This window comes from Dermochelys coriacea, chromosome 10, assembly GCF_009764565.3.
Source record: "Dermochelys coriacea isolate rDerCor1 chromosome 10, rDerCor1.pri.v4, whole genome shotgun sequence".
NCBI lineage: Eukaryota > Metazoa > Chordata > Testudines > Dermochelyidae > Dermochelys > Dermochelys coriacea.
This window is the reverse complement of record NC_050077.1, coordinates 60,892,871-60,916,119: the sequence shown is the minus strand read 5'-3', so window position 1 is coordinate 60,916,119 and position 23,249 is coordinate 60,892,871. Positions and strand designations below refer to the sequence as shown.

At 40.8% G+C, this 23,249-nt stretch overlaps 1 protein-coding gene across 8 annotated transcripts in view; it reads right to left on the bottom strand.

Moving 5' to 3' along the window:
* Positions 1-23,249, bottom strand: part of RAB27A (RAB27A, member RAS oncogene family) — a 78,263-nt gene that overhangs the window by 35,857 nt on the left and 19,157 nt on the right. Inside the window, exon 3 of one of the 8 annotated variants that reach the window (XM_038417996.2) lies at positions 15,639-15,766. The exons of the other annotated variants lie outside the window; for them this stretch is intronic. The gene's annotated coding sequence lies outside the window, so the exon portion shown is untranslated. The remainder of the gene's footprint in view (positions 1-15,638; positions 15,767-23,249) is intronic. 8 annotated transcript variants of the gene reach the window in all.

Sequence of the window (23,249 nt, the reverse complement as noted above, 5' to 3'; positions counted from 1 at the left end):
GCTTCATGGGAGAAGCTGGTCAGGTGTCTCATGCTCTCCATTCTCAATAGGCCAGGCTGACTGCATATCCCTTGATGCGCTGCAGGCTCCTCTCTTGACAAGGGGAGGTGATGCACTACAGCAGTTATATGGGCATAGTGCATCATTGGAAATTTCTGTTTTCAGCTGAAAAACTGAATACATTTTGGTTCTTGGGCATTACATATTTTGTATTTCAAAATTTAATTTTTCATAGAAAACAGACAGACACTCTTCACACGCAAAAACTGTTCAGTTAAAAACTCAATTTTTGTCAAACAATTTAGACAGAAATTTGACAAGTTTTAAGAGTTGCACTCTGACAACTTCTAAAGAGTAACTAAACTTATTCCACAGTTCCTGTTTAAAAAACCAAAACAAAAACACAAATCCTTTCTTCCTTTGGATAGGAAAGCTCTCAGCTGTCTTGTACTCTGATTTTTGGGAGACTGATTTATATGGAATACAGATAATCTGTCTCAAAACAGTCACATAGCCAAGCTCAGCAGGGATACAATGTACATGCTGTATTAGAAGAGATCCGGCAGAGCCAATGACAACAATGACTATGGCCATTAGTATAATCAGGTGTCCAAGGGGCAGATTAGGCATCAGTCTCTTAGACAATACCTAGCAGGTCACTCCAGCAAGTTCTCCATACACTTTATTTAGTCACTCAGATACTGTGAATTATAATACAAAATGTGACTACAAAATAAAACTCTGATATATCTGACATAATTGCGACCAAAGCAAACATGCAAAAGAGTTGGGGAGGAGGGGGGCATTTTTCAGAATTTGATCTGATCAGATTCTTTTCCTTACGTTTTTGATGGAGTTGCCTCTCTTTTCAGCAACATAAGAATCTGTTCCTTAGTGGTTGGAGGGTGGGTTTTTTTTGGTTGGAATATACAAAAAGAAGCACTCTCTTTCTTCTCATTAGCTGCTGTTATTTGCTAGCACGGAGCTGCTTCTACTTGATATTGAAATGCCCCCCACCAGCTCTCTTATTTTTGGTACGAGAGACGTTTGTTTTATGTAAAGTTTTTCATACTGCATTTTCATATCCGATTTTGCTTTATCCGTTCTAGTTTTGTTTATTCTATGTCAGTTTCATCTGATACACAAACAAATAAAAAATCCCAAAACCAACTAATTGGGAGTCCTCCTAAGCCTTTGGCGGTATGAGTTGAGCTGAGTCAATTTTGTCAGCTGGTAAAAGTATCCTGTGTTGTATTAATAATCTTTTGCCCTGAGATTTATCAAACACCCAGTTTATTGAAAGAAGAAAAAGGAGTTCTTGTGGCACCTTAGAGACCAACAAATTTATTTGAGCATAAGCTTTCGTGAGCTACAGCTCACTTCATCGAATGCATCCGATGAAGTGAGCTGTAGCTCACGAAAGCTTATGCTCAAATAAATTTGTTGGTCTCTAAGGTGCCACAAGAACTCCCTTTCTTTTTGCGAATACAGACTAACACGGCTGCTACTCTGAAACCAATTTATTGACTTAACTGATGCAATCAATGGCCATTGTGACAAATTGAAAATATCTCTGTATTATTTTTAGGACAACTGCGCATGCCTTTTTATGTTTGCTTATAATGGGTTACTTGCTATGGAGTTAAATCAAAAGGGGTTGTTAGAGAGACCAAGCAAAAGAGACAAAAACAAATCACACAGATGAGAGTCTGAGGGAATTATGAGGAAGATGATTATGGGGAACACTCCCCCCCACCCCCATTCATGTTAAAGTGGTTTACTCTTGCCAATGCTAAGCCTAGGATATTCAAGCATTACAGGACCCAAGGCCAAGGAAAGGAGATTGAGTGAGTTGAAAGAGACTGCTCAGGGAGTGACAGGGATGAAAGAAGCATTCAAGGAAGCACTAAAGAAGCACTCAAGAAAGATAAGGCCATTGCCGAGTAACTAAATGAATTCTTTGAACTCCTCTTCATGGCTGAGCATGTGCGGGAGATTCCCAAACCTGATTCATTCTTTTTAGGGGACAAATCTGAGGAACTGTCACAGAATGAAGTGTCATTAGAGTGGGTTTTGGAATAAATTCATAAATTAAACAGTAATAAGTCACCAGGACCAGATGGTATTCACCCAAGAGTTGAGAAGGAACTCAAATGTGAAATTGCAGAACTACTAATTGTGGTATGTAACCTATCGCTGAAATCAGTTTGTGTGCCAAATGACTGGACGACAGCTAATGGGACGCCAATTTTTTAAAAATGCTCCAGAGGCGATCCCGGAAATTACAAGACAGTAAGCCTAACTTCAGTAGCAGGCAAATTGGTTGAAATTATAGCAAAGAACTAAATTATCAGACACTGAGATGAACACAGTTTGTTGGGGGAAGAGTCAACATGTTTTTTGTAAAGGGAAATCATGCCTCTACCAATTCTTTGAGGGGGGTCAACAAGCATATGGACAAGGGCGATCCAGTGTATATAGCGTACTTAGATTTTCAGAAAGCCTTTGACAAGATCCCTCACCAAACCCTCTTAAGCAAAGTAAGCTGTCATGGGATAAAGAAAAAGTCCTCTCCTGGATCAGTAACTGGTTAAAATATAGGAAACAAAGGGTAGGAATAAATGGTCAGTTTTCAGAATGGAGAGAGGTAAATAGTGGTGTCCTCCAGTCTGTCTGTACTGGGACCAGTATTGTTCAACATATTTGTAAATTATCTGAAAAAAAAAAAAGGGGGGGTAAACAGTGAGGTGGCAAAACTTTCAGATGATACAAAATTACTCAAGACAGTTAAGTCTAAAGTTGACTGTGAAGAATTACAAAGGTATCTCTCAAAACTGGGTGACTGGGCAACAAAATGGCAGATGAAATTCTATGCACATTAGAAAACATAATCCCAACTATACATATAAAATGATAGGGTCTAAGTTAGCTGTTACCACTCAAGAAAGATCTTGAAATTGTGGATAGTTTTCTAAAAACAGCCACTCAATGTGTAGTGGCAGTCAAAAAAAGCTAAAAGAATGTTGGGAATCATTAAGGAAAGATTGATAAGAGGACAAAAAAAAAATATCATATTGCCTCTATATAAAGCCATGGTACACCCACATCTTGAATACTGCAGGTAGATCTGGTCACCCCATCTCAAGAGAGATATACTGGAATTGGAAAAGGTACAGAAAAGGGCAACAAAAATTATTAGGGGCATGGAACAGCTTCAATATGAGGAGAAATTAATAAGATTTGGACTTTTCAGCTTGCAAAAGAGATGACTAAAGGGGGATATGATAGAGGTCTATAAAATCATGACTGGTGTAGAGAAAGTAAATAAGGAAGTGTTATTTAGTCCTTCTCATAACACAAGAATTAGGGGTCCCCAAATGAAATTAATAGGCAGCAGATTTTAAAAACAAACAAAAAGGAAGTATTTCTTCACACAACACACTGTCAACCTGTGGAACTCTTTGCCAGAGGATGTTGTGAAGGCCAAGATCATCACAGGGTTCAAAAAAAAAAAAAAAAACACTAGAAAAGTTCATAGCCAATAGGTCCATCAACAGTCATTAGCCAGGATGGGCAGGGATGCAAAACCATGCTCTGAAGTGTCCCTAACCTCTATTTGCCAGAAGCTGGGAACGGGTGACATGGGATGGATCACTTGGTGATTTACTGTTCTGTTCATTCCCTCTGAAGCACCTGGCATTGGGCACTGTCGGAAGACAGAATACTGGGCTAGACTGAAGAACATAAAAGAGTGGCCATAGTCTGACACCCAGACCAACTGAGAATCAGAGTGTGCCGCAAAACAGGCTGGAAACTTAGTCCCCAAAAGAATGAAAGCACAGCACTTCTTCTGAGGGGTTTGAGGGGAATGCCACATATACATAAGACAGTATGCATTTAAGTCTCTGTGTTAAATCCATTTTTCTGAGTGCTAGGAACCTTTTGGCAAATAAGCCATATATTGTTCTGAAAATTCTGTTTCTCTGTCCTTGCAAAGTATTACTGTCCACAGGTTCTCACTGAGCCTTTTAAGTATCATGGTTAGCAACTGGGAGGGAGGTGCGGCATGCAACCCAAAGACACAGTCAAGAGCAGATGGAGCGTGGGGCTCACCCCAAAAAGAAGTGAAGGCAGGGGTTCATCACTTGAAAGGTGTGTACTTGGTGTTTGGAAATTGGTTCACCCATCTTACGCAGGGACTGTGACAGCCAGTACCTTGGAGATGTATTTTCAGCCACAGCCGGGCAGGTTCTTGCTAGTACTATACATCTAGAACTTAATTAGAATTCCTGATGTTTCCAGGTTTAAGTGTTATTTGTAATTCAGAAACATTTTTCTGGGAACATTTAACACATCTGTTATGGAATAGGACATACCATTTCACCCTGGAAAAGAGCCAGTCCGTAGGTTGGGGGGAGTAATTGTTTTCTTCAATGTTTATCAGCCTGTGACAGAAAAGCAGAGATCCTAACAGATGTCACATATGCCTTCTTGGTGCACAGTCTGTTACTGGAGGAATACATTTCCAATCCTTTAAAGGGAGCACAACTAGAACATCCGTGTGTTCCTTTGCAAGAATTTAAAAATCAGTTTATACGACTCCAGAGTCACTCTGTGCATTATCATTGGCTACACTCTTTATTACAGGAGTAAACTCTGCCAAAACTTTCAGGTTATCCCCTAGCAAAAAGATTATTTGAATTGCTATTCCAGTATAGTCAGTTTTCCAGGGGGATGCCACATATACATAAAAAGGATGATGCACAAAAAAAACACTGATAGGACATTAATGGAGGCATTGGTTAGGCAGGCTGAACTATTCTGTATAAGTTGTCCATTCACACCTACCTCTTTTCATCGTTCTTTCCATTTTACCACTCTCTGGGCAGGACCCTACATTCTGATGTGATCTATACTTCAATGAAAGGGACTGATCACATTGGAACAGGAGTTCCTGTATTCCATATTTCAATATTATATTCTCTTGTTAAATCTACCTAGTGAGATAGCCTCAGCAATTTCTCTTATTAGATTATTCCATTATCCAATTGGCAAATTAGGAATTTATCTAGTATTTGTCTTGAATATACTTCCTTCCTGCTGCCCTCTAGTATCTGTGCTTTGCTGTGGCGGAATAGCTTGCGTCCTCTAACGATCTCCAGAGTCTGTGTCGGCGCGGGCTTTTTGCTCCTGGTAGGTTCAACCAGGCCGGATTGGTCTGTGCGGGAGGGGCCAGACAAAACAGACACCCTGGTTGGGGGTTAAGCACAGGGCTAACAACTCTGTCCTGTCCAAAAAAAAAAAAAAATATTAGGAAACAGTAATAGAAATTAACCATTACTGTGTGTGATGGCCTTCAGGAGTCGATGACCCATATGACTGCCAGTGGTGAAAGTTGAAAGGAAGCCACAGGCACGAAGACTGAAGTGCTCAACGCCAAGACAAAAGCCAAACCTGGGTTTTTGAACGTACGGACAATGTACGAAACAGGGAAGCTAGCTCAGGTCAGAGCAGAGCTGAGACTCTATAGGTTGCACATCCTGGGTCAGCGAGAGCAGATGGACCGGATCAGGAAGATTAACAGCCACCTCGGGAGAAATTTTGCTGTTTTCTGGACATGATGATGGACAACACCACGAGAATGTTGCCATCCTTTTGAAGAAGGTAGTGGAGCATTCCCTGCTTGAATGGAAATCCAGCAGCAGCAGACTTATGAGAGCCAGATTGAAAGGGAAACAGAATATTATTACCCTGATTCAGTGCTATGCTTCGACAAATGACAGTGATGAAGTAGTAAAGGACAAATTCTACCTTACACTACAGGCGGAGTTAGAGAGAGCATCATGCCACAACCTAACTATCATCATGGGAGACCTGAATGCCAAGGTCAGTAAGGACAACACAAACAATGACATAGCAATAGGAAGACATAGGTGTGGCACCGTGAACGAAAACGGAGAAAGGCTTGTTGATTTCGTAATATGAATGACCTTAGTCATTGGCGGACGGAACCTATCTGAACATCGTGAAATTCGCAAGTTGACATGGTTGTTCCTCCAATGGCAGGATAAGAACCAGATTGACCACATCACGATCAATGCCAATGGTGACACTCACTGACAGATGTGAAATGAGAAGGGGTGCAGATGTTGGCAGTGACCACCACCTTGTGCCAGCTTCCATCAAGCTAAAACTGAGAAGTGTGGGTCCACCAAACAAGGGACTAGATGTTATAATATTGACAAGCTAAGTCCCTTGAAATACAGAATGCCTTCATTCTGCAGTTAAAAAATAGGTTTCAAGCACTTGCAGACCTTGATGAAGTAGGAGGGGAATGCGGATGAAGAGAACAAACAAGAAGTGGGACAGAGTAACAGCATTTATAAACAGAGCAGTGAAGCCTGTCTAGGCTACAGGCGGAAGAGAAGGAAGAGTGAATTACACCCAGCACATGGAATGCCTTAGAAATCAGATGAGCCCTGAAGAAAAAAGTTTTTAGACACAAAAATCCCAGAAGCTGAAGGACAAATACCACAAGCAGTATAGCAAGGCACACCGGGGAAGCCAAATGCCTTGTGAGAGCGGACAAACGGCGTTATATTGATAATCCAGCAACACAAGCAGAGGATGCAGCTGCTCGTGGTGAACAAGGAACCATCTACAAAATGACGTGGCTTATCAGTGGTAAACGGCACACACCACCCAACAAACACACACTCTTATTAGGAACAAACAAGGCCACCTATTAACAACCAAAAACACACTTCTTGTTCTTGACAGAGCATTTCAAAGAATCGCTGAACAGGGAGCCACTTAAAGAGGAAGAGAACATCCAGAAGGCAGAATAAGGTCTTGATATCAACACAGACACCCCAACTAAGGAAGAGATTATTCAAGCCATCAAATCCTTAAAAAATGGGAAAGCTCCTGGCAAGGATAACTTGAATGCAGAATTGTTCCAGGTAAATCCTAAATTAGCAGCATCTATCCTAGCCCCTCTATTTACACAAGTCTGGGAAAGGGAAAAAGTGCCAGGTGAGTGGATCAATGGGGCTATAGTGAAGATATCAAAGAAAGGAACTCTCAGTGATTGTAATAACTGGCATAGTATCACACTTTTATCTGTACCAAGCAAAGTACTGTGTAAGATCATAGGCCAGAGAATATCGAGGCAGTTGATAGCATTCTCAGAAAAGAGCAAGCTGGTTTTCAGAAAGGGCATGGATGCACACACCACATCTTCATTCTACGAAGCAGAATAGAACAGTGCTTAGAATGGCAACAGCAACTCTACATAAATTTCATAGACTTTGAGAAGGCTTTTGACAGCATTCACAGGATCAGCCTATCGTGCATTCTACGGGCATATGGAATTCCTTTCCGTATAATCAACGTCATCAAAAGCTTCTATTTCAACTTTACATGCAGTGTTGATCACAATGAGCTCAGTTTTGAAGTCAAAACAGGAGTATGTCAGGGGTGTCATGTCGCAATCCTCTTCAACATTGCCATCGACTGGGTAATGCAGCATACAACAGAAGACATGCCAAGAGGCATTAAATGGACACTCTTCTCATCCCTTGAATACCTGGACTTCGCAGATAATGATGTTTTCCTATCACATACCCAACACCATAAACAAGAAAAAAATAACTCAACTCAATGCATTCAGTCAGCAAATTGGACTGAAAATAACCGCAATAAGACAAATATCATGACCTTTAATATTGCCTCACCATCACCAGTACGAATAGAGGATTATGTTCTCACCAATGTAGAAACATTCACATAGTTGGGCAGCACCATCAGCCAGGATAGTGGAACAAGCCAGGACATGCAGAACAAAATCAGTAAAGCCAGGAACACCTTCAGGAACTTAAATACAGTCTAGAAATCACAAAAAGAAAAAGGAGTACCCGTGGCACCTTAGAGACTAACAAATTTATTAGAGCATAAGCTTTCGTGAGCTACAGCTCACTTCATCGGATGCATCGAAATGCATCCGATGAAGTGAGCTGTAGCTCACGAAAGCTTATGCTCTAATAAATTTGTTAGTCTCTAAGGTGCCACGGGTACTCCTTTTTCTTTTTGCGAATACAGACTAACACGGCTGCTACTCTGAAACCAGTCTAGAAATCATCAATATACAACTCCAACACCAAACTCAAGATTCATCAGCGCGCATACTTTCAACACTAATTTAGTGCAGAATGCTGGGGAAATGAGAAAGTAGGACATGTCCTAACTGCTTCATTCCATACAACCTTCCTCAGAAAAGTCCTCCGTATCTTCTGGCTCAGAACAATCTCAAACCAAGATCTATTGACACAGTGCAGCCAAGAGGATCTGAGCACCATCATTTCCAGGAGGCTTTGGAAATAGATTGGGCATGTGCTTCGGATGGAAACTGATTTCATCACCAGAGTAGCAATAAGATGCACACCTCAAGGCAAGCAAAAACGAGGCCACCCGAAAACATGGCAAAGAGTTGTGGAAGCCAAGCTGAAAAACCTGGGGCACAGCTGGGAAACTATTGAAAGACTTGCCAGAAACAGACAGGAGTGGAGAAGCTTCATCACTGCCCTAAACGCCAGAGGTGTAATAGAAACATGATGGTGATGGTGATGATACTTCCTCCCTGCCCTGCTCTCCAAGCTTCAGACTGGTATTATTCAAGGGAGCAGGATAAGAAATGTGGCACTCAAAAGAAAAATTAAGGAAAAGCAATCTCTAGTATATTGCTTATGGTTTTCCCACTACCATTTGTCTTTGAGGCTTGGGGTATGTTAGTTCTATAGTTCTATAGTTCTATGCTCTAATAAATTTGTTAGTCTCTAAGGTGCCACAAGTACTCCTTTTCTTTTTGTGAATACAGACTAACACGGCTGCTACTCTGAGTTCTATAGTTAACACACATCTCCTTAGCTGTAAGTTGACAACCTTTGTCTGTCATGTGATGGTTACTTTTCATAAAGAGTTCTTTATTTTGAAGAAACTGCATGGCCATGGAAGCATTACATGACATTTTTCTTTTGCTACATTCAGAACATTACATGGCCAGATGGACTTCCTGCCCCTCCCCAAAGAGAAATTGCCCATTAATATATTTTATTTACAACCTACCTACATTGCCTCCAAGAAAGGTGCTCTACTGTCTTATAAACACACAAGTGCTGTGTATTCGTTCAAGGGTCTGGGTGTGCACATGTGCACCCTACCACTTTCCAGAGAAAGTGTACTAAATTACTCCGGAAAAACAGGTTGCCAGTGATCAAACTATTGTAACTAATGTAAATCCACTGCATAAAGATATATTAGAATATCTCAAAGGCAATGTTTAACTCAAGGGAAATTCAGACCAATCATTGCTGTACAATCAAGATCAGCAAAGTCTAACACACATTAATAAGAATCAGAAGATCCCATACAAACTAACCATCAAAATGAATACATTGATCTGAACTCAACAGTTACCACAAAAAATATAAAATGACTATAAAAAAAAGTATTAAAACCCATGAAATGGAACTTGCGTTCCAAAATGCAAATAGATATGAAAGAAGCCATTCAGATATGGATGTCTACTCACAAATCACAAGAGAGAAGCGGTATACAGAACATTTTCCAACAAATCAAATTTGTCTGCTTCAACAGACCATTAAAATAAATGCCGCCTTTCATGGCCTGTATAAAGCAATCACAGAATTACATATTAAAACCCAGGCCCCAATCCTGTACTCAATCGATGCAGGCAGATCTGTGAACACATGCAGAGTACAACTGGCTTCTACAAAGGCACAAAAGTCCATCCATGTGGATCTAATTGTGGAACCGGGACTCTCGCCAGGGAAAATGTCTGGCAATAAAACATTCTTGTCTCCCCTCTCTTTTATATTGTACCAACATACAGGCTATATTTAAATCTAACCTTTCATAAAATTGTTAAAAATTGAGATCTATAAGCAGTGCAGAATGCTTGTTACTACTTCTGCAGTTTCAAAGCATTAAAGTTTCACTAAGCATTTAGTGAAATGCTACTTCATCAAACAGTGAAATAGAACATCTTAACTGATATTAATCAGCACAGCTCCATTGCCTGACATGGAACTACACCAATATACACCAGCTGAGAATCTAGCCAGAGAATCCCAAAATCATTTTGTCCAACTCTTAAAACAGCCACATAGCACCCAGTCCTGCTCCTATTTAAGTCAATAGCTGGCTCATGTTTTATTAGTGGGAGCCAAGTTATTTGAGAAGAATGCATTATTCCTATAACTTTTTTTTTTAAAAAATGTGGAAAGAGGTCAAATACATTCTTGGTAATGAATGAAATCAGTGGTATGTAGGAGGGCAGTCAGCCCACTTCAGTCAGAAAGGGGTTAAAAGCTGGCTAGATTGTCGGGCTCAACGGGTAGTGATCAATGGCTCCATGTCTAGTTGGCAGCCGGTGTCAAGTGGAGTGCCCCAGGGGTCGGTCCTGGGGCCCGTTTTGTTCAATATCTTCATAAATGATCTGGAGGATGGTGTGGATTGCACTCTCAGCAAATTTGATGATATAAACTGGGAGGAGTGGTAGATACGCTGGAGGGGAGGGATAGGATACAGAAGGACCTAGACAAATTGGAGGATTGGGCCAAAAGAATCTAATGAGGTTCAATAAGGATAAGTGCAGGGTCCTGCACTTAGGATGGAAGAATCCAATGCACCGCTACAGACTAGGGACCGAATGGCTCGGCAGCAGTTCTGCGGAAAAGGACCTAGGGATGACAGTGGACGAGAAGCTGGATATGAGTCAGCAGTGTGCCCTTGTTGCCAAGAAGGCCAATGGCATTTTGGGATGTATAAGTAGGGGCATAGCGAGCAGATCGAGGGACGTGATCGTTCCCCTCTATTCGACACTGGTGAGGCCTCATCTGGAGTACTGTGTCCAGTTTTGGGCCCCACACTACAGGAAGGATGTGGATAATTTGGAAAGAGTACACGAAGGGCAACGAAAATGATTAGGGGTCTAGAGCACATGACTTATGAGGAGAGGCTGAGGGACTGGGATTGTTTAGTCTGCAGAAGAGAAGAATGAGGGGGGATTGATAGCTGCTTTCAACTACCTGAAAGGGGGTTTCAAAGAGGATGGCTCTAGACTGTTCTCAATGGTAGCAGATGACAGAACGAGGAGTAATGGTCTCAAGTTGCAATGGGGGAGGTTTAGATTGGATATTAGGAAAAACTTTTTCACTAAGAGGGTGGTGAAACACTGGAATGCGTTACCTAGGGAGGTGGTAGAATCTCCTTCCTTAGAGGTTTTTAAGGTCAGGCTTGACAAAGCCCTGGCTGGGATGATTTAACTGGGACTTGGTCCTGCTTTGAGCAGGGGGTTGGACTAGATGACCTTCTGGGGTCCCTTCCAACCCTGATTATTCTATGATTCTATGATTCTATGAAAAGCAGCCAAGGGATGCTGGTTGGGTAGTCAGCCACAGGTGTGGTTGCACCCAATTAAGGCACAGCTGGCCAGGACAAAAGGGCAGGCTGAGAGAGTGGAAGAGACACTCTTGCTCCAGCTGGGGAGCAGAGAAGACCAAGCTACCTGGGAGAGCAAGCAGGATACCTGAGACAGAGCAAGGCGGGCAAAGCTGAGGAACTCTGGCCTTGAGAGTCCCCAGGCTGAGGCCTTGCTAAAGGCCAGGGGAGGTACTAGAGCTGCAGGGAGGCAGCTGGGGCTAGAAAGGCAGCAAGTACTACCCTTGCCAGCGATGAGTGGCCATTTCAGACTGCAGTTTCCCAGAGAGGAGGGGCTAGATGACGACTGGCAATAGCCACTGAGGCAAGATGGGTAGAGGGTTGGGGTTCCCCTGGGAGGAGAAACCCAGAGTATGGGGGCACTGCTGTGGGGCAGCGCCCCAAGGTAAGGGGTACTGGGGTCCAGGAGGGACAAGGGGCCAGAGGTGGTGGAGACAACAGGGCAGGTAACTGAGGGCAAGAAACCGGACAGAGGAGGGTGCTCCTGAGCTCGATGAGCTAATTCCCAGACTGACCAGTAGTCAGCGCTTTGCTACATGGTGTTATACCAATTTGACCCAAAGTTTCTTTCTGCAGAATTAGCTCTTTTTTCATTAAGACACTTCTGTTTCCTTTTTGACTTGAACTCCTTTCCTTGATTCTTCTAGGATTTCTTCCAAGACTGCTTTTCCACCAAATGCTAAACCAGAGTTTATTTTAGTTTATTTAATTGGAGGAAACTTGCTTAACTTTTGCTGGTTGTCCATTTTAATGGATTAGAAAATTGGATCACTGAATTGTTTAGTTTATTTGATTCCCTTCCTAATGACACCACTAATTAATCTCATCCTGAATAATTTTCCTATGGTTTAGTTATTTATTTTTTAGCAGAACTGTGATACAAGTTTGAGTTAAAGAAAGTGCTCTGAGCAACTCAAACAGAGAATGATGAAAACAGAATACATGTTGGAAAATGGGCAAGTTCACCAATACCATCTTGAAGTCGTAACAGAAAGTGGGGAAAAATTAGCTAGAATGATAGTAACCAAATACAGGGGGGTGGGGGAAATAAATCCCCAAATGAGTTAGTCTGATTAAAGAATTTTTGTAAATAGTTTAAAAAATAACTAGAATGGGTTACAAAACTGATTTCCCAACAGGATATTTAACACCCACTTTAAAATTATTCAGAAATATTACTTTAAAAAGGACAAAATAGGCACCTGAAATGGTAACAGCAAGTCTATCTAGCAGAGCAGGAAAAGGATTACAATGAATCCGACTCTGGGAAATGGTGTCTACAGGGAGTTTTGTTCCAGGCTATTTTACCTAATACTGTTTTGAACAGGATAGTTCTTTATAAGAAAACAGCATACTAATCCCAACAAAGAAAGAAGCTGTTCATGTATCTGCTTAATGAGGTTTGGGGCTCAGCCTTGTAAGTGTAATAAACTGATTAAGAAAGGGACTGAAGGAAAGGGAAATAAGCCCAATGCCAGAGAGATGGTTCATCCAAGTCGAAACATTTACGGAACCTAATTTTTTAGACACTTACATTTACAATAGATACTCTGCACTGAAGCTTAATCAGACTGAGGTCTTTTCAAAACCAGACAAACAGAATCCGTTGGCTTCAAAGCTAAGAAGGACCAGGCATTTGGGAGCAGCCTTGTGATTTTCCCGCAAAAAGGAGGATGATAATGGTGCCTTCTGCTCTGTGAATAATTCCTTCTAGTTTATTTATGGTATGGTGAAGATGGTAGTCTTAGAAGAGGTCACTACAGTTAGTTCTTTATCCCAACTAGAGTTGAGTGTTATGCCAATAATGGGTTTTTCAGTTCATTGATTTTTATCTGGGGGAGGAAGGCAATTGCCAAACAAATTGGTTTCAGATCAAATGAAAGTTCATTTTAATTTTGAGCATTTCATGTTTATTTTAATAAATTGGAAGGCAATTTCTCACTTAAGTCATTTCAAACCAAAAATTTAAACATTTCATTTCAAAGATGTAGTCAAAACATTTAGACTTGAAGAGGGGTACTGTGTGTGTGCACATGCATGTGTTAAAACACACACAATATTCATGAAAAATGACTGCTTCTTGAAACTGTTCTCTGTTGCTGCATTTTTCACCAAAAAAATTTGACCCTGCTCCAATGAGCACTATGATGGTAATGCCAACATGTGCTCACTGGCCATAATGGGGAGTAGTGATCGGAGGATCTGTACAATTTATCATCAACTCTGTATGCATCTTACCAAACTGCAAACTCCCTTCTGAACATGGAGGCTAAGTATCTTCTCTGCGTTCTTTTTCCTTTATGTTGGATTTGAAACGCCAAAGCTGCTGACACAAGAGGGTTGTTGACTACAGTGTTCAGCTACTGAAAATTTAATTGTTTATTGCTCTAGACAAAAAAGACTGGCTCGGGCCATGAAAACTGATTTCAAGGAGAAGGTCACCTGACTACAAAGTGTCCTGCATTTGCCTCCTCAGATGTCCCCTCACAAAGGGACTCGAAGGGGGCAGGTGCTGATCTATCTGGGGATTCTTCAGACTTTCACCAGCTCACACTAAGCAGAGCTGCATATAGGAGACTGATGGAGCCCAGGAAACATGCCAGAGAGGCCAAGGGAGGAAACAATACTGCAGCCTGCTGAGACCCAGGGAAGCTTAAAGCACACAGGGGACTCCATGTTGGGATCCTCTAAATCTGGTCTGCCACCAGCAGGGGGACCCAAACCAGATCTGTGACAGGTTGGGGAGGGGGAAAACGTGGCCTGAAAAAAACATTTCAGGATCCTCTGAGGAGTGTCCTTTGGGTTGAGGTACAAAATTCCACATGGGTCCTTCAGCACAGATATGTTTGCAGTCCTAGAACTATCTTCTTAAAATCAAGTTGCATTTGTTATACAATTTACCATCCTTGTTCTTTTGATCACCTGCAAATTAATTATGTGCAAGAGTTGGCACAACTTTATAGGACGCACAGTTTAAAAATCAACCCACAAAGAGAAGCAGCTCATGATGTTTCACATGTAAACTACATGCTCTTTTACCAGCAGAGATGATAGAAGGGGAGGCTAGTCTCTTTCTGAATAGACAATTTCACACACAAAGATCCTGTATCAGGATCCACTAGCACAGACCCTTGTGGTCATGGAATCTCATTGATATACATTGATCTAATGGCTACAGAAGTTTAGCCCAGTGGATCTTGATGCAGGTTCAGGGCCAAAAATCAGATTATTTCTTCCTATAAATTGTTTTATCATCCCTAATTTAGTTTAGCTATAGAAAGCTTACATATTACTGCTGTACTTAGATTAAATATACAGCTAAAATATAGTTTTATCCCATAAAATAAATTCATACTACAAGATTAAAAAAATAGTCATTTCAGTTTTGTTTTATATGTAAGTCAGTAGTTATTATTTGCATAATATTTTGCTAATGTATTTTTAAATAAAAGTTTAGATTATAGTCTCAGACTATACGCCAAAAATTCTACTCAGTTCACCGAAGAAATACTTAATCTGTATTTATTTATCCAATGATTGACCAGTTGTAAAGCAGAATATCATCCTATATCAGCAATCTGAGAAATACTTTTCAAGAGAAAGCATATATGAATCAAAAGTAAAATAAACTTTCCTTCCTCTAAAAAGCTTTTAAGACTGTTTACAGAGAAACCCTCTGCAGCACTGATGACCTTAGCTAGGGCTCCTACAACCACTTTTAAATTTACTTTAGTCAGGTTCGTTTTTGACTCAAATGTTTACAATCCCCAAACACATCATTCTAAAACAAAAAAGGCATTTTACTCAGCACCAAAGAGCTGCATTTTGTTTAACTACTTACAAAAGATAGAGCAGCACATTTACATAACACCATATATTGAATTTATAGAGTCTTAACTTCACTTTCACCTCCATGACTTGAGGATTTAGTACTGCTGATTAAGTCTATATCAAAGTTGAAATTAAAATGTTTAAAATCAACTTGTCAAAGTACAAGAATTGTGTTTTTTTAAAATCACAGTATTTAGATTCATTTATGATAAACTCTTATCAGCACCAGAAAGTAACACAATAAAATATGTATGTAAATCATTGAGAGAAAAAAGGAGTTTACATACCTGGGGCTAACAGGAAATAGATCTGTAGTTTTCCAGATCTACTTTAATTACCAGTTTCCCAGTGCTGATGCAGTTTGGATCTCTTGAACACCACATCCACGCAAAAAAAGTTGGTTTTTAATCTACAACTGATATCAATGGGGGGGGGGGGGAAAACACATGTAATTTAGAAAAGTGTTTTTAGAAAAAAAAAAAAAAACCTCTAAAATCACTATTTGCACTCAGAGGTTATGCTGCCTATATGGCAACATACAAGAGCTACCAGCACTGTACAAGCATCACAACCCACTTAATTACTTTCAGCTGTTTGTCATGTGGTCTTGCTGACTGATCAAGTGACTTCTTTTCCTCCTTTCACAAGTCTAGCAACCCAGTTAACTGGCCCATCCTCTACCAAGTATAAATGTATCAAACCTTTGCTTAACCCAGGGACCAAGTCTGAGAGTGTGTAGTTAAAAAGAGTGAATTTTATTTATTTTTAAATAAAACAAGCTACAAAAGGATGCTAACCTATTATTATGCAGTTGTTTTTGTTTTTTTACAAAATGTTTATAAAGGGGACATCAGCCAGCATCAAGCAAAAGCTCCCTAAAATGTAATGAGCAACATCAGCTTCAAGCATGCTGGGTCCACATCTTCCCTTACAACTGATCCATAACAAAAACAGACAATTTCCTTTAAAAGAAAAAAAAAAAGTCAGGGAAATCTTCAGTTAAATAGGACATATGACAGCAGTTGGATGAGAACAAGATGCCAGAGAATTTTAGTAAGTGTTTAAGCGATCCTGCAATGAGCATCGGACAGACAGACCCCTGCAATGCACAGAGCACCAATGTAATCACCTCTGTGCGGGTGTAGGAATCCACCTGCAGAGCATTTGTTGCAGGAGAGGGGTGTTAACCATTAAATAGATATTTTTTTAAATAACTTTTTACACTTAAATTGTAAGTTAGAGGCATTTGATCAGTTTTGAAAATTTGCAGAGTGGAGGACATGTCTATTTCTTCCCATACAAAAACACACAATACTAAGCAATATAGCCTTGTATATACAGACATTTCCTCCTCACAAAATAACGTTGCAGACTGCATAGAGGGCTATACTCTATAGCACCATTTTACTATGGTTCTCAGATTTAAAAGTTAAAAACGTTGACTAACAGTTGTGTCTAGCACTGTTTCAATTATAGTATAAACGTGACCTGCTTGATGGGAGTGCAAGTCTTACTTCCCCTTTGAACAGCTAGCCACATTAACCTCTTCTGGAATATTTTACTGCTTTCAGCTGGTGGATTTAGTCTTTTAGCTCAAGCAACCGAGATTCATGCTTTTATAGTGCTCTCTTGTGCAGGGCACTGTACAGACAGAATTTGTTTTACAGCTTTCTTCAAATTAGTGTTACAAATTTTACCTTGGAACATAGTATATATAAGAAAATATGTTTATGGATTTCTTAAGAACTCCACCAATTCAATAGTATTGAGAGAACGTTTTATAACAACTCTTCATTTTGCAAAAAGCTACAACGATCTAAGACACAAATTCCACGCTCAGTGCTAGAATCATGGTGCATATGCATGCAGCAATATGTCACTTGATAAATTAGTATCACAGTGTTTGCCAAAACCCCACCTATACTGTCTCTTTACATTAGCTCAGTCAGAAGGACAAGTTTAACAGTAGCAGGGTGGTGCCAAAGTAAAGCACTACGATCTTTTGTTGCGAGCAGTGGGAAATTAAACATGAAAATTAAGCCAAAACTACAGGGTGTGCACCTAGAGGGGATCGAGACCCAAGAAGAGATTCCCATAAATTCATGTGAACTGAAAATCACCAAGTTTTTCACAGCTCTATATGAGTCACTTACAGGCACTTCACATTTTGAAATGATTTCAAAAAAAAGAGTCCCTCTAACAGATTAAGCACTTAAACCACATCATCTACAATAGATACGGGATTACCTTTAACATCATTCCCTTTCCTCCTTCAAGGCTCTCTCCTCACTATTTCTTGGTTTGCTCTCACACTTCTCAACTCTAGAAGATCTCTAAGTTTTTTCTCCGATTTAATTATTTAAAACATGATGGGTTTTAATGTTTGCAGAGGGTCCCTGCACCATTTTTTTAAGCCTTGTATTTGTCCATTGCACATGAAGCAGCCATGAAATAGGGTTTCCCCACCATCCCCAAACAGGTCAGCATGGCGGCAGGTTAGGTCAGCAGCTAGTGAAGCCACAATTACACAGATCCAGTAGTTTTAACCCCTGGCACAAAGAGCAGAGAGAGACTAATGCAGCTACTTTTGCTCAAATACTGCAACCCCAAACTCTACTGCTGGACTGTGGGTCCATTTACTGCATAAAGCCCGATTATTCTGACTTTATGTAAGCAAAAGGAAAAGACTTTAACCACACTTTCTTCTGTTACTGAGGAATACATCAAATTATCTTAACATGCTTGGAGTACTTACATAGGTACATCCCAAATATTCAAAGCACATGTACACCATGATTTATAAATGCTTATCAGTGATAGCTGAGGGCATCAGTACTGGTCAGAAGGGGCTCAGTACCATGAGCGCCAGGATGTTATTGATGTGATGTATTATTTTATGCTGGGCTTTGAATTTTATTTGAAATCATATATATTTTAATTAAGGAAGGATAGCTATTAGCAAATAAAAAATGCACTATTGTTGGCATTAGTCGTCTCCATTTATACAACATTTTCAAGATACAAAGTACTAAGACGTTAAAACAGATCTAATTTAACATGCACTTTTTAAAATAAAATCTAGATAATTGATCAAAATACCTCATTTACTGGTGAATTTTACATTAGAAATGCATACAATTATAAAACCGTAACTGCTTGGACATTCACACACAAAACTGACTTCCTCCTTTTCTTAACCCGTCTCTTTGATTTGTGCATGTTGTTCAGGACAGCCTAACAATACCAGGACTCAAGTTTTTTATCAACTGGTTCTGGTCAAAATTAAGTGTTCACTTTAAGACTCCATTCTGACCTGTGACAATGTGATGCAAATTTATTTAACAAGCATACAAAATACACTTTCTTGCAGACAGTTACTGGTCACCATTGCTTGAAAAATGTTGGGAGTATCTAATTTATTTAGCGAGAGATCCTGAATAAGTGATAGGAAAATAATCCCGCAACTTTTACTTGTTTGAGTAACCACAAGCAGCCCCACTGAAGTCAGTGGTCCAACTCCTTAGTATTTTATTGGGTGAAACTCCCACTGACTTCAAAACAATAATATGGCAGAATAAGAACTGGTAAAAATTTATGGACCAATCCTGCTCCCACCGACTTTCATGGAAGGAAAAATTAGACCTTTACAAAAGGGCATCATAATTTCAATCGAAATAGTCTGGTGAATAAAGCTGCCCTCCATAAATATAGGTTTCAGCATTTGTACTGAAATTCTTAGTGGATTTTTAATAGCTTTTATAGCTAAATATTTCTGACCCAAACCTGTTGCAGTCTCCTTCCACATTACTTTGGTGTAGCTGCATCAAGAACTTGTATACACTTGTATAGTGTAGCTCAAATCATAGTCTTATTGTCTTCTCCATAAAGCATCATAGAATTTACTTCAGTAGATTTCACAAATTCAGAATTAGACAGTAAGCAATCACTAATTCCAGGAGGAAGAGAACAGTCTGAGAAATGGTTAGCCTAATGAAGTCTTGGGCAGCTCAACCAGGACTAGACATAATTACAGGCCCAGCCTCAAGAAAAAGACACAGGAAATCAAAAATATATATATAAGCCGCACTTTACAGAGGCCCACAAAGAGCTCTGTAAAGGTGGGTAAGCAACATTATCTCCATTGTGCAAAGGGGAAACCCAGGCACTCTAGGAACTAGGAGGGCATGGGCGGTCCAGCCTAGTGGTCAGGAGGAGGAGTCTGGAGCAGAGAAATGAAAGTGAGGGTGTGACCCCATGTTCACCACTTTTAGATGGTTATATATTGTACAAACTATGCCTTGGAGGTATCATTTGAAAACTCAATCTTCTGAATTATTATTCTTCTGTTAAAATGTGTGTGACAACACCGCATGCAAAATTATGAGATTTCGCTTACATTACTAAAAATATGTTCTGGAGAATGCCACAAATTAGCTCTTCAGAAACAACAAAGAACCGACCACGGGTGTTAAACTATAGGCCCAGCCTCAAGAAAAAGACACAGGAAATCAAAAATATATATAAGCCGCACTTTACAGAGGCCCACAAAGAGCTCTGTAAAGGTGGGTAAGCAACATTATCTCCATTGTGCAAAGGGGAAACCCAGGCACTCTAGGAACTAGGAGGGCATGGGCGGTCCGGCCTAGTGGTCAGGAGGAGGAGTCTGGAGCAGAGAAATGAAAGTGAGGGTGTGACCCCATGTTCACCACTTTTAGATGGTTATATATTTTGTACAAACTATGCCTTGGAGGTATCATTTGAAAACTCAATCTTCTGAATTATTCTTCTTCTGTTAAAATGTGTGTGACAACACCGCATGCAAAATTATGAGATTTCGCTTTACATTACTAAAATATGTTCTGGAGAATGCCACAAATTAGCTCTTCAGAAACAACAAAGAACCGACCACGGGTGTTAAACTATTAACTGCTTAAGCAGCCATCCTCCAAGGAGGAGATGATATAAAACAAGAAATTTATATTTCATCCCAGAGATGCTTGAAATCTCATGTATACAGGTGACTGGTCTTCTACACCCCAGCAGGGGGTAATCCTGAAAGAGGAGGAGGAGAGGGGGAATAAAAATAAGAGACCATGACCTCCACATCACCCCTTTCTTCCTCCCATCTCTCTGTTCATGAGATCAGTGAACACCTGAAGGACTGAAGTGGGGGAGGGGTACCTGGCTGAAAGGAAATCCAGTCTGAACTGTTGCAGCTTATGGGGAGAAAGTAATTTTGCTTTTAAGTCATTTAGGTATTATCTTGCGTTTTTATTTCTTCTGTAACCAATTCTTCCTTTATTCCTTATCACTTGTAAGCACTTAAAATCTATCTGTAGTTAATAACTTGTTTTATCTAAACCAGTGTGTTTGGATTGAAGTGTTTAGGAAGCTCTATGTAGGATAACAAGACTGATGCGTAATCATTACCCAGTGTTGGAATGATGGACTTACTATGAGCTTATACTGTCCAGGAGAATACTGAGCAGTGCACGATGCACATTTCTGGGGAACAAGGCTAAGATTGAAGAATATGCATATGTAAATTCACGAATGGCTGGGAGAGCATTCATATAACATAGCTGGGAGTTTCAGAGTAGCAGCCGTGTTAGTCTGTATTCGCAAAAAGAAAAGGAGTACTTGTGGCACCTTAGAGACTAACAAATTTATTAGAGCATAAGCTTTCGTGAGCTACAGCTCACTTCATCGGATGCTAGTGGCTATATACGAGTAGGACCGGGAAGGTGGCTGTTCACTGCAAAGCAGTGTAAAAGGCACCCCGGACTAGAGAATTAAGGGGACTCAACTATTCAACAATCCAGATTGTACCCTTGGGAATGTAACAGAGGGTCAGAACCAGAATCAGAGGCTCTAAAATCATCAAGCTAAGGGTCAAGCTAGAGTAAGAGCCAGGAATCCGAGTCCAGGGTCAGAACCGGGTAACCTGGAATCAAGGAAGGCAGGAGTAGGGCTGGGTCTGAGGCAGGAATGAGGCTAAGACAGGGCTGAAATAGGGGAGTGGTGAGACTCGAGCGTGACAGAAATCACAGCAGAAAAGTGAGATTGGAACATGGCAGGGGCAGAAGTTAATGCAGCCCACAGCCAAATGCTTTGAGCAGCCAGCACCCTGCTGCTGCCCTTAAGAGCAGGTATGCTAAACCCTTCAGCCAACTGGGGGAAAAGAGGGTGTGACACCAAACAGGCAACTAAGCTGGGGCCCAGCTGTGTTCATTACACTGTCTGGGGGTTAAGCTGGCAGGTAAGCAGGCCAGCTGCAGGCCCTTACATGTGATGGGCAGAGAGATGTCAAGCAACTTGCCTAAGGTCCTTCAATGAATCAGTGGCTCAGATCAGACCATGCTGCCTCTGTACCTCTTCTGAAACAGCTTGTCCCTGATCACAGTATGTTTTCCTTTCCCCAAAAGACCACTGAAAGCATTTTATTCAGTGACCTAATTACCTAAATATAAAAACAGACCAATTTGTTAATAATGCTTATTAAATTCATTCCGACGTGTTTTTTTCAGCTTGGGAACTCCTTTATGTTTTGTGAGGGGAGCTGGTATGAAGCACTATCGGCTCCCTCAGTAATGCCAACGTGATTAGTCAACTTGAGAACAGTTTAAGACCAGAGTAGGCTAGAGGATTTATTGAAGCACTGCTTCTGGAAATGTGGATAGAGGAACAGGATAAGAGATGGTGAAAGAACAAGCAACCACCTCTTTGGCATGTTGCAATTAGCCCTCGATGGTGGTTACTTATAATGAGCATGTACATCCTACTTGTCTGGAAGGGTCTCAGTATAAGAAGTAGAAGGATTTCAACCTCTCCAACACATGAATATGTTTTCCTTTCTTTATTGAAAGGGAGCAGCAGGGGGAGTTAAGGGAACCATTTGTAAAGCATTTCCTTCCCTCCAGTAGTTTACTTCAGGTAGTAAATTATACTTCCTAACTTTTCTCCTACCAGCCAAGCATCTCTACTCTTTTTCCAGAAGCCAAGTCTATCAAAAATAGAAGGACTTTTCCCTAATTCTAATTGTTCCTTTTGTAGCATTCTTTTTTCATATGAAGTCGCATGGAGCTAAAACTGACTTGAAGGCAAATGGTAGAGAATAGAATAGAACTGAAACAAGAGTCCTGGCACAGTCAAGGAATTATGATGTGATTGGAACAACAGAGACTTGGTGGGATAACTCACATGACTGGAGTACTGTCATGGATGGATATAAACTGTTCAGGAAGGACAGGCAGGGCAGAAAAGGTGGGGGAGTTGCATCATATGTAAGAGAGCAGTATGACTGCTCAGAGCTCTGGTATGAAACTGTAGAAAAACCTGAGTGTCTCTGGATTAAGTTTAGAAGTGTGATGTCATGGTGGGAGTCTGCTATAGACCACCGGACCAGGGGGATGAGGCTTTCTTCTGGCAACTCACCAGAAGTTACTAGATCGCAGGCCCTGGTTCTCATGGGAGACTTCAAATCACCCCGATATCTGCTGGGAGAGCAATACAGCGGTGCACAGACAATCCAGGAAGTTTTTGGAAAGTGTAGGGGACAAATTCCTGGTGCAAGTGCTGGAGGAACCAACTTGGGGCAGAGCTCTTCTTGACCTGCTGCTCACAAACTGGGAAGAATTAGTAGGGGAAGCAAAAATGGATGGGAACCTGGGAGGCAGTGACCATGAGATGGTCCAGTTCAGGATTCTGACACAGGGAAGAAAGGAGAGCAGCAGAATACGGACCCTGGACTTCAGAAAAGCAGACTGACAACCTCAGGGAACTGATGGGCAGGATCCCCTGGGAGAATAACATGAGGGGGAAAGGAGTCCAGGAGAGTTGGCTGTATTTTAAAAGAATCCTTATTGAGGTTTCAGGGACAAACCATCCTGATGTGTAGA